At 38.6% G+C, this 12,336-nt stretch overlaps 1 pseudogene; it reads right to left on the reverse strand.

Moving 5' to 3' along the window:
- Positions 5,634-8,897, reverse strand: Wnk3-ps2 (WNK lysine deficient protein kinase 3, pseudogene 2; annotated as a pseudogene).
- Between the last annotated feature and the right edge of the window lie 3,439 nt (positions 8,898-12,336).

Raw genomic sequence — 12,336 nt, forward strand, 5'->3', positions numbered from 1 at the left:
ATCCAATAAAATCGGTTTTTAACCAAAAGAGATCAAAAAAGATAAGGAAGGACACTTCTTATTCATCAAAGGAAAAATCTACCAAGATGAACTCTCAATCCTAAATATCTATGCCCCAAATACAATGGCACCTACATACGAAAAAGAAAACTTACTAAAGCTCAAAGCACACATTGTACCTCACATAATAATAGCAGGAGATTTCATCACCCCACTCTCACCAATGGACAGATCATGGAATGAGAAATTAAACAGAGACATAGACAGACTAAAAGAATCATGGACCAAGTGGACTTAACAGATATTTATAGAACATTCTATCCTAAAACAAAAGGATATATCTTCTTCTCACCACCTTGTGGTACTTTCTCCAAAATTGACCATATAATTGGTCAGAAAACAGGCCTCAATAGATACCGAAAGATAGAAATAATCCCATGCATTCTATCAGACCACCACGAGCTAAAGATTGTCTTCAATAAAAATAAGGAAGAATGCCCACATATACATCAAAGTTGAACAATTCTTTACTCAATGGTAACATTGTCAATGAGGAAATAAAGAAAGAAATTAAAGACTTAATTTAAGAATTTAGAATTTAATGAAAATGAAGGTACTACATACCCAAACTTATGGGACACAATTAAAGCTGTGCTAAGAGGAAAACTCATAGTTCTAAGTGCCTGCAGAAAGAAACAGGAGAGAGCATATATCAGCAGCTTGACAGCACACCTAAAAGCTCTAGAACAAAAAGAAGCAAATACACACAGGAGGAGTAGAAGGCAGGAAATAATGAAACTCACAGCTTAAATCAACCAAGTATTAACAAAAAGGACTATACAAAGAATCAACAGAACCAAAAGTTGGTTCTTTGAGAAAATCAACAAGATAGATAAACCCTTAGCCAGACTAGAAGACACAGAGAGTGTGTCCAAATTAACAAAATCAGAATTGAAAAGGGAGAAATAACTACAGATTCAGAGGAAATTCAAAAAATCATCAGATCTTACTATAAAAGCCTATATTCAACAAAACTTGAAAGTCTGCAGAAATGGACAACTTCCTAGACAGATACCAGGTACCAAAGTTAAATCAGGAACAGATAAACCAATTAAACAACCCCATAACTCCTTAGGAAATAGAAGCAGTCATTAAAGGTCTCCCAACTAAAAAGAGCCCAGGTCCAGACTGGTTTAGTGCAGAATTCTATCAGACCTTCATAGAAGACCTCATACCAATACTATCCAAACTATTCCACTAAATTGAAACAGATGGAGCACTACCGAACTCCTTCTATGAAGCCACAATTACTCTTATACCTAAACCACACAAAGACCCAACAAAGAAAGAGGACTTCAGATCAATTTCCCTTATGAATATCGACGCAAAAATACTCAATAAAATTCTGGCAAACCGAATCCAAGAGCACATCAAAACAATCATACACCATGATCAAGTAGACTTCATCCCAGGCATGCAGGGATTGTTTAATATATGGAAAACCATCAACGTGATCCATTATATAAACAAACTGAAAGAACAAAACCACATGATCATTGAATTAGATGCTGAGAAAGCATTTGTCAAAATTCAACACCCCTTCATGATAAAAGTCCTGGAAAGAATAGGAATTCAAGACCCATACCCAAACATAGTAAAAGCCATATACAGCAAACCAGTTGCTAACATTAAACTAAATGGAGAGAAACTTGAAGCAATCCCAGTAAAATCAGGGACTAGACAAGGCTGCCCACTCTCTCCCTACTTATTCAATATTGTTCTTGAAATTCTACCCAGAGAAATCAGACAACAAAAGGAGATCAAGGGGATACAGATCGGAAAAGAAAAAGTCAAAATATCACTATTTGCAGATGATATGATAGTATATTTAAGTGATCCCAAAAGTTCCACCAGAGAACTACTAAAGCTGATAAACAACTTCAGCCATGTGGCTGGGTATAAAATTAACTCAAATAAATCAGTAGCCTTCCTCTACACAAAAGAGAAACAAGGCGAGAAAGAAATTAGGGAAACTACACCCTTCATAATAGACCCAAATAATATAAAGTACCTCAGTGTGAGTTTAACCAAGCAAGTAAAAGATCTGTACAATAAGAACTTCAAGACTCTGAAGAAAGAAATTGAAGAAGATAGAAAGATCTCCTGTGCTCATGGATTGACAGGATTAATATAGTTGAAATGGCCACTTTACCAAAAGCTACCTACAGATTCAATGCAATTCCCATCAAAGTACCATTCCAAATCTTCAGAGAGCTAGACAGAACAATATCCAAAATCATCTGGAATAACAAATAATACAGAATAGCTAAAATGATCCTCAAACTAAAAGGACTTCCAGGGGAATCACTAAACCTGAACTCAAGCAGTATTACAGAGCAATAGTGATAAAAACTGGATGGTATTGGTACAGAGACAGACTGGTATCACAGCAGAATAGAATTGAAAAACCAGAAATGAATCAACAAATCTATGATCACTTGATTTTTGATAAAGAGCCAAAACCATCCAATGGAAAAAAGATAGCATTTTCAGCAAATAGTGCTGGTTCAAATGGAGGTCAGCATGTAGAAGACTGAAAACCAATCCATTCTTATCACCCTGTACAAAGCTTAAGTCCAAGTGGATCTAGGACCTCCACATCAAACCAATTACACTCAAAATAATAGAAGAAAAAGTGAGGAAGAACCTCGAACACATGAGGACTGGAGAAAATTTCCTGAACAAAACACCAATGGCTAGTGCTCTAAGATCAAGAATCGACAAATGGGATCTCATAAAACTGCATAGCTTCTGTAAGTCAAAGGACACTGTAGTGAGGACAAAACATCAACCAACAGATTGGGAAAAGATCTTAACCAATCCTAAAGCTGATAGAGGGCTTATATCCAAAATATACAAAGAAATCAAGAAGTTAGACTGCAGGCAGACAAATAACCCTAATAAAATATGGGGTTCCGAGCTAAACAAAGAATTAACAGCTGAGGAATGTTGAATGGCTGAATAACACCTAAAGAAATGTTCAACATCTTTAGTCATAAGGGAAATGCAAATCAATACAACCCTGAGATTCCACCTCACATCAGTCAGAATGGCTAAGACCAAAAATTCAGGTGACAGCAGATGCTGGCGAGGATGTGGAGAAAGAGGAACACTCCTCCATTGTTGGTGGGATTTCAGACTGGTACAACCATTCTGGAAATCAGTCTGGTGGTTCCACAGAAATTGAATATTGAGCTACCTGGGGACCCAGCTATACCCCTCTTGGGCATGTACCCAAAAGATGCCCCAACATATAACAAAGACACATGCTCTACTATGTTCATAGCAGCCTTATTTATAGTAGCCAGAAGTTGGAAAGAACTCATATGCTCTTAAAGAGAGTAATGGATACAGAAAATGTTGAAAATCTACACAATGGAATACTACACCGCTGTCAAAAACAATGACTTTATGAAATTCATAGTCAAATGGATGGAACTGGAAAATATCATCCTGAGTGAGGTAACCAAATCACAGAAAACACACATGGTATGCACTCATTGATAATTAGATATTAGCCCAAATGTTCAAATTACCCTAGATGCACAGAAAATATGAAACTAAAGAAGCATGTCCAAAATGCAAATGCTTCACTCCTTCTTTAAAAGGTGAACAAGAATACTCTTGGCTGGAAATAGGGAGGCAAAGTTTAAAACAGAGGGAGAAGGAATACCTATTCAGAGCCTGCCCCACATGTGACCCATACATATCCAGCCACCAAATTAGATAAGATGTATGAAGCAAAGAAGTGCAGCCTGATAGGAACTGGATGCATATCTCTCCTGAGAGAAACAGCCAGAATATGGCAAATACATAGTCTAATGCCAGCAGCAAACCAGGTAACTGAGAACGGGTCCCCTGTTGAAGGAATCAGAGAAAGGACTAAAAGAGCTTGAAGGGGCTTGATACTCCATATTAACAACAATTCCACGCAACCAGAGCTTCGAAGAACTAAGCCACTACCCAAAGACTACATGTGGACTGGCTCCAACCTCATAGATAGCAATGAATAGCCTAGGAAGAGCACCATGGGAATGGGAAGACCTTGGTCCTGCCAAGACTGAACTCCCAGTGAATGTGATTGTTGGGGGAGGGTGGTAATGGGGGGATAGGAAGGGGAAGACCCATTTAGAAGCGGAGGCGAAGAGGTTGGGGCTGTTGGCCCGGAAACCGGGAAAGGGAATATCAACTGAAATGTAAATAAGAAATACCCAAGTTAATGAAGATGGAGGGAAAAAAGGGGTGAAAATAAAGTTTAACAGCATTCTATGTAATGCCACATGCCAGAATTAAGAAAGGAAAGTTCACATATATAACTAAATGTTAAATATTGAGAAATGGCTGAAGTCTGCATATTTCATGGTAAATAATTCATTAAAATTTAATTACATAAATATCCTGAATGGCTCCCATGTGGCAAAAGGTCTACATGTTTAATATTTACAGTAAAGGCATTATGGCTTGAAGTGACTGAGCATAACTGATCTTCAACTGCACTTTCTGAACTGTCATTATATCCACTCTATCTGAGGAGTCTATACTACAAATCTCAACCTTAAATCTTAAATTATAGTGGAAAGAAACAAAATGTCAAAAGCTAGCAGAGTGGCAAGTGTTGCTTCAGATCATAGTCTTCCCCTTACCTTCTGACTAACTTTTAGTGTATTAACAGAGAGAGAGAGCTTTCTAGGTCACAGAGAACTTCACAGAACCAGAGCTCTTGATCCCACATTCATTCAACCATCTCAGTGGAAAATAACTTTAACCAAGTTATTACTGTAGGCCAATTCATACAGCAGTTGTCAAGGTTCCTGATAAATGTATGAATTCATCTTTCATACACACAAAAAGAGAGACTCTTCCAATATTGTCTACAAGTATGGCTCCATACCAATTGCAAATTACTTTTACTTAAAAGGAAATGGCGCTATGTTTGTGTATTTTCACTTGATAATTCAAGTAAAGCTAGGGTTTTCAGATGATACATCACATCAGAATGTAGAAAACACTATACCAAAGATCAAGGGTCAACAAATGGGACCGCATAAAACTGCAAAGCTTCTGTAAGGCACAGGACATTCAGTGAAAAGTAAACCTAAAACAGACCTGATTAATTCCACAAGACTGGCTATTGCGATATCTTACATCATACACTTTTGGGAGAAACAATCCACATAATATTTTTACAATGCTAAACGTTAGTCTCATTCAACTGCTGGTGGAAGCATAAAAAATGGGTGTACATGGTGAGAATATCATCACAACACATTGAAGGTGTCTTAAAAATGGTAACACTTAAGCTGAGCTAGTAAAGTTCAGAACAGTACGTTTTTAAAAATCAAATAAAAGAGGATAGGATTTGAAGTGAAAAAACTATTTCTATTTGCAGTATGCTTTATGAAAATGCACATGCCTACAGAATGATGAGCCGTGTCAAATATCACATTGGCACAACAAAAAACACAGTGTAAAGTAGGCACAAATGAGAGAAAATATGATAGAACTCAAGAAGAATGTGTAGCATCTCTGGTGTTCTGAAAGTTCTCTTTCCTTCCTTCAGCATTGACTTGGGTTCATTTAGAACCAAGAGCAATTGAAGCTGGATTCTGCACTGGTGGAGCTGGAAATGACTGCAAATTCATTCCAGCCTAGAAGAGGCCCCCAGATTGGGAAGGAAGCGCTACAGACTACTAACTGTTCCCGAAATCCCAACCCACTGTACTGGATAGACTGTGGTGCCTGAAGCATTGTACTGACAAACAGGAAACATTCCACATGATGTTAATGGCCTAGGAAATGAAGGGAGTGGGAGTCCTTGTGGCAAGGAAGTTGGAACAGCCCCATGAATTTGGGAGAGAGAAGAAAACCGTGTTGATGTGTACCCCACAGTACATGGAGTGCTTTCATATAATTTGTTGAACGTTTCTGCGTCTGATTTTTGTTGGTTCTGTTTAAGTTGGTTTAAACTTAGCTTACTAGGAAAATGCCATACTGTTTCTCTTGTCCAGTCATCTACCAGACTGTGTAAATCATCTGTGAAAATCCCCTTCTTACTGGCTGGAGATTGTTGACTAGACATTGTATTACTCTCCACACACCGCACATATTTTCCAACAATGGGATTGTCCAAATATGTCAAAGGAATGGGAGCCACTTTGAAATTTGCTTTTGAAAGATCTTGGCCTTCATGGTGATGCAGGTGACAAATGAACTTCTGATGACTTTGCTTTGCTGTCTTTAGTTATTCTGAAAAGTGCTTAGAACTCCTGTAGCTCTTTATTCTGCTGTGTTTGAAGACTGACCACCTCTTGAATGTGTTTTTCTCACAATCTTTGAAGCTACACTTTCAATTCCTTATCCTCAATTTCTGATTCATTGTTCCTGCTCATTTGGAAAGATGGGTAACAGAGGAGTGAACTCTGTGTTTAAGTGTAGACTTGCTCTTCATGGAATGGTAAATACCGATCACTCTCTGTACCAGTTTTTGCCACTGGTTTTCCATTAGCAGCAAGAGTGGCTGAAAATACATTAGTATATGTCTGTTTCCCAATAGTTGATTCAACTTATTCTTTATCTAACAGTTCAGATCCAGAATACATACTAATTCCTGTGGTTGAAATTTCTTCCACATTCTTTTCTGTAGTCACTGAAGAAACACTGTTCTCGCAAGCTGAGCTGAAATATAAGATGTCACCTTGTTCAGGATCTTCTTTAAAGGTTTCATAAATAGTCCATAACTTTCAGGAAGAAACTGAAGCTTTATGAGTTAGAATGGCAGGATGCACTTGGATCAACTGACACTGCAGCTTCAGCAAAAGTTAGTGCTTGCTCACTAGACTGGACTGTCATTTTCTTGAATGACAGTTTGTGTTTTTTACCAAAAGACATAATTTTCACTGGCTGCTGCAGAGGAACTGTAATCACCTTGAACCATCCCTGTCAACATGATCTACTCATCACTTTGCATCTACTCAATGCCCTAGTGTCAGTTAAGAACTCCTGAGTCAGCAGAATGGGATCAGAAGCAATTGCTGATCTTTTATCTTCTGTTTCCACTCCTGTCTCCAGATGAATGGCTCCATTCATTGCTTGACACAGCAGCAGGATAGACCTCTGATCCCCTGGAGTGAAGCATCTTGAGACATCTCATGCAAACATAACTTGCTGGGTGCAGAAGTTCTCACATTCAGGTCTCTTTTGAACACTGATATATAAGCAGGCTGACTTGCAGTCACATTGAAGAGACTCTTTGAGCTTGTCTCTTGGAAATTTAGGCATTGTGCAGAGCTATCTCAAATTCCACAGTGACTGATGGCTATGACTCCTGGCATTGGCTAGAATAGTAAGTATATCTTCAGCAGAGGAAGAAAATGGAGAGTCTATATTTTAAGTATCCTTCTTAGGATGCTAAAAGATGGTAAAACAGATGGTAGAAGTGCTGTGCTCCTGATAGAGGAGTTTTCTTAATTTTTCATCCAGTGTTTTAAATCATTTGTCTGCAAACTCCATTTTAGGAGGTTGTTCCCCATCTGATTCCAGGATAATTGCAAATAGAAGCACAGATGGTTCAAAGCTAGGATTCTGAGTGTCATTGATGGCCTTAGGAGAACTTGTTTCATTGTTTACTGTGGTTTCTTCTTGTGAAATGAACTGCATCTATAGTTGGCTGCTCTACTGAGAAGGATTGAAGCTTTTGATCAGAATATACAAGTACTGATATTAGAACAGCATTACCACCAACCTGAAATGATTCACCAGGATGAGCCATAAGCACATCAGCCAGAACAGCAGCTTGCTGACATAGATATATGTGTATGAACATGCCTGCTTGGTTGGTGAGTGCCATATATCCAACTGGATCTAGACACACCAAAGTAGCAGAATAATTGGAAGTTATCAGCAGCTGGTACCATTACATGTCTATCATCTTCTGCTTGTTAGGCATTACTCAGTTGCTCACTTTCTACACTAGCATATTCTCCAATCATACCATCAACCACATCTTTATGTTCTAGTTTGGCGGTGAAAAGTTCATGATGGCCTGGATTATTCTCTATAGCGAACAGTGTGTCCTGTGATATTTCCTGATTATTTTTGTTCCTTAGAACAGGAAATAGATGTACCCAGGCACCATGGCTTAAGGGAAGAAGGAGACAGTGCCTCATGATATTTTATGGTTTGATTGATATTCTACTGCTAGTGACCTACTGGGGATGAATGAAAAGCAGATTCATTGCTAGTTAAAGTGGATGAAGAATTTATCAGTACTTGTTCAGATGACCCTGTTTGGTTACTGTTAGATTCCAAGGCAACAGAGTCAAACCCAGTAGAATTTTCTACACCTGAGTAGACATAAAGGCACTCCTAGGTTTTACCTATGATAACCCTCAATTCTTCTATACTTTTTTTCTCATTTCCACCACAAAGTTATCTTTACCCCAATAGTCATTGATATCCTAATGTGCATTAACATAAACATCAAACTTTAAGAAGCATTTTGTTGTTGTTGTATGTTTGCAGCAGACACTCGATCATGTTGTCTCCAGAGACATAGACAGGAAGGGCAGTAAGCTGGAATATAGTCCTCCTCTCAGGTCAGGGACAGGGGGCTCTTCTTTCTTTGATCTGATCCTATTTGCCATTTGCACTTAAACTATCAGGGCTATTGGTGTTTTCTTTCACATATGTCACATCTTCTTCAAGCTTTGAACAAAATCTGGATTTTGAAAAATTGTTTTCCAGGCCCAGTTGGTTGGAATATATATTTTATCTTTGAGACCTTCTGGATAGTTAATAGAGATATTTTGCACTGTGGAGCAACTGCAAGTCCAGCTCATATATGGCCAAAACAGAGGGCTGACCTTGGACCACAGGCAAGACTGGTTACTGAGTCAACTTTGGCTGCTTTTACAACTGACAGCTAGTTGTGATGACTTGAAGTATCAGAATGTAGAACTGGTCAAGCTGCTGGCTCACATGAAGTGTCACCCCTAACAGAGGAGGAATGCTGCTGTGGTTTTCCCTGTAGAAGCTGCTGTGAAACATGTTTCTTCACACTCAACTACAGTGTGTGCACCAGGATATGGTAGTACAGTAGCAGTCTGCTGTTGAGGAAATACATTCCTCACATACATGCACTGGGAATCCTTGAATTCTTCCAAGCATCCAGCAAGCCACTTTTACCTTATATTTTTAATCAATGTCACATGATATCTAATGAATGTAGCACGAGCTTTGGAATCACTTTTATGGAAGAATTCAGACTTGAACATTTTATGCACCACTTCCTCAGGTGTATCTGCTTCAAAGTTGAAACTGAATTCAATAGTTTTTATGTTTCCTTTTAATTTCTTAGAAACTTCAACCTAGATTATTAGAGCCAAGGATGAATTTGAGCAATCATCTTCCTCTGTTAATTCCACCCTCGGTCCAGTATCCTCAGCAAAGAATGCATGTTTTAGTAGGTCCTTGTTCAATAACTATATTTTATCTGGGCTGTTCTTAACTCTTATTGGCCAGTCCTCAGGGCCACGTTTTCTGGACTCCTAATCTGTGAATTCTCACTTTCTTTTCCTTTTTCTCATTTTTCTTCATGAATTTCTTTATTAAATAGTAATAAAATGACTACTAAATGGTAGACAATGCATAATCTTTTTCATGCTCTCCCAACCTCATACCAAAAATCAAACCAAACAATAGCTTGCTTTTTAATACTAATAATTTTGTCACTTTCAAGTTTTCTATATAGTGTTCTAATTTTCTTCCACCTAACCTTAATTTTTACTTATTATACTTTTTTGTTAACATAAATCTTACACTGAAAGTTGAGTGAAGACAGAATTCCCCTCTTTGATCTATAATTATAAGTCCTGCTAGTCAGAGATGTCATTGTGATGAATAACGTCCTACCCTATCATATATAGCATTAGACTAACTACTACATTGGGTTCAGTTTAGATCAAATATATACAAGATTCTCTTCCAGACATTCTGATGTTGCTTACATCATTATGAAACTCCTCATGTATGCAGGTATCACATAATTTGTAGAACTACATCCAGGTAGCTATTTAGTTATAGTTTAAGATTATCTAGAAGTTAACAATTCATATCCCCAGAGCTGCAATGAATTTGACATAAAAATCTGTCTTCTGTGAGCTTCTATGTTCTATATTATCTCTCCATCTGGTAAGTACAAACAGAAGCACAATCTTAACCATTTTTAGGAGACCAGTTCTTTGGAACTCTTCAGTCTAGAAAAACTGGAATTCACATGGTGGATTTATATGCTAAAAAAGATAGGATATCCCTAAAAGTGGCAACTGCTTTTTCTCTTTCACAGTAAAAGATAATTGAAGTGAAAGCTTCACAGACTTCAAAACATGGAGGTAAAACTATTGAAGATATATGTGTCAGCTGTTGCTAAGACAAAAATTTTATTCTCAAATATTTATATTACATTTATCTCTGTATTTCTTCATTAATTTTATTTTATTTATTTATTTATTTTTTTTTATTAACTTGAGTATTTCTTATATACATTGCAAGTGTTATTCCCTTTCCCGGTTTCCGGGCAAAATCCCCCTCCCCCCTCCCCTTCCTTATGGGTGTTCCCCTACCAACCCTCCCCCCATTGCCGCCCTCCCCCCATAGTCTAGTTCACTGGGGGTTCAGTCTTAGCAGGACACAGGGCTTCCCCTTCCACTGGTGCTCTTACTAGGATATTCATTGCTACCTATGGGGTCAGAGTCCAGGGTCAGTCCATATATAGTCTTTAGGTAGTGGCTTAGTCCCTGGAAGCTCTGGTTGCTTGACATTGTTGTACTTTTGGGGTCTCGAGCCCCTTCAAGCTCTTCCAGTTCTTTCTCTGATTCCTTCAACGGGGGACCTATTCTCAGCTCAGTGGTTTGCTGCTGGCATTCGCCTCTGTATTTGCTGTATTCTGGCTGTGTCTCTCAGGAGCGATCTACATCCGGCTCCTGTCGGTCTGCACTTCTTTGCTTCATCCATCTTGTCCAATTGGGTGGCTGTATATGTATGGGCCACCTGTGGGGCAGGCTCTGAATGGGTGTTCCTTCAGTCTCTGTTTTAATCTTTGCCTCTCCCTTCCCAGCCAAGGGTATTCTTTTTCCTCATTTAAAGAAGGAGTGAAGCATTCACATTTTGATCATCCGTCTTGAGTTTCGTTTGTTCTAGGGATCTAGGGTAATTCAAGCATTTGGGCTAATAGCCACTTATCAATGAGTGCATACCATGTATGTCTTTCTGTGATTGGGTTAGCTCACTCAGGATGATATTTTCCAGTTCCAACCATTTGCCTACGAATTTCATAGACTCGTTGTTTTTGATAGCTGAGTAATATTCCATTGTGTAGATGTACCACATTTTCTGTATCCATTCCTCTGTTGAAGGGCATCTCGGTTCTTTCCATTTTCTGGCTATTATAAATAAGGCTGCGATGAACATAGTGGAGCACGTGTCTCTTTTATATGTTGAGGCATCTTTTGGGTATATGCCCAAGAGAGGTATAGCTGGATCCTCAGGCAGTTCAATGTCCAATTTTCTGAGGAACCTCCAGACTGATTTCCAGAATGGTTTTACCAGTCTGCAATCCCACCAACAATGGAGGAGTGTTCCTCTTTCTCCACATCCTCGCCAGCATCTGCTGTCAACTGAGTTTTTGATCTTAGCCATTCTCACTGGTGTGAGGTGAAATCTCAGGGTTGTTTTGATTTGCATTTCCCTTATGACTAAAGATGTTGAACATTTCTTTAGGTGTTTCTCAGCCATTCGGCATTCCTCAGCTGTGAATTCTTTGTTTAGCTCTGAACCCCACTTTTTAATAGGGTTATTTGTTTCCCTGTGGTCTAACTTCTTGAGTTCTTTGTATATTTTGGATATAAGGCCTCTATCTGTTGTAGGATTGGTAAAGATCTTTTCCCAATCTGTTGGTTGCCGTTTTGTCCTAACCACCGTGTCCTTTGCCTTACAGAAGCATTGCTGTTTTATGAGATCCCATTTGTCGATTCTTGATCTTAGAGCATAAGCCATTGGTGTTTTGTTCAGGAAATTTTTTCCAGTGCCCATGTGTTCCAGATGCTTCCCTAGTTTTTCTTCTATTAGTTTGAGTGTGTCTGGTTTGATGTGGAGGTCCTTCATCCACTTGGACTTAAGCTTTGTACAGGGTGATAAGCATGGATCGATCTGAATTCTTCTACATGTTGCCCTCCAGTTGAACCAGCACCATTTGCTGAAAATGCTATCTTTTTTCCATTG

This window comes from Rattus norvegicus, chromosome 1, assembly GCF_021556685.1.
Source record: "Rattus norvegicus strain SHRSP/BbbUtx chromosome 1, alternate assembly SHRSP_T2T, whole genome shotgun sequence".
NCBI lineage: Eukaryota > Metazoa > Chordata > Mammalia > Rodentia > Muridae > Rattus > Rattus norvegicus.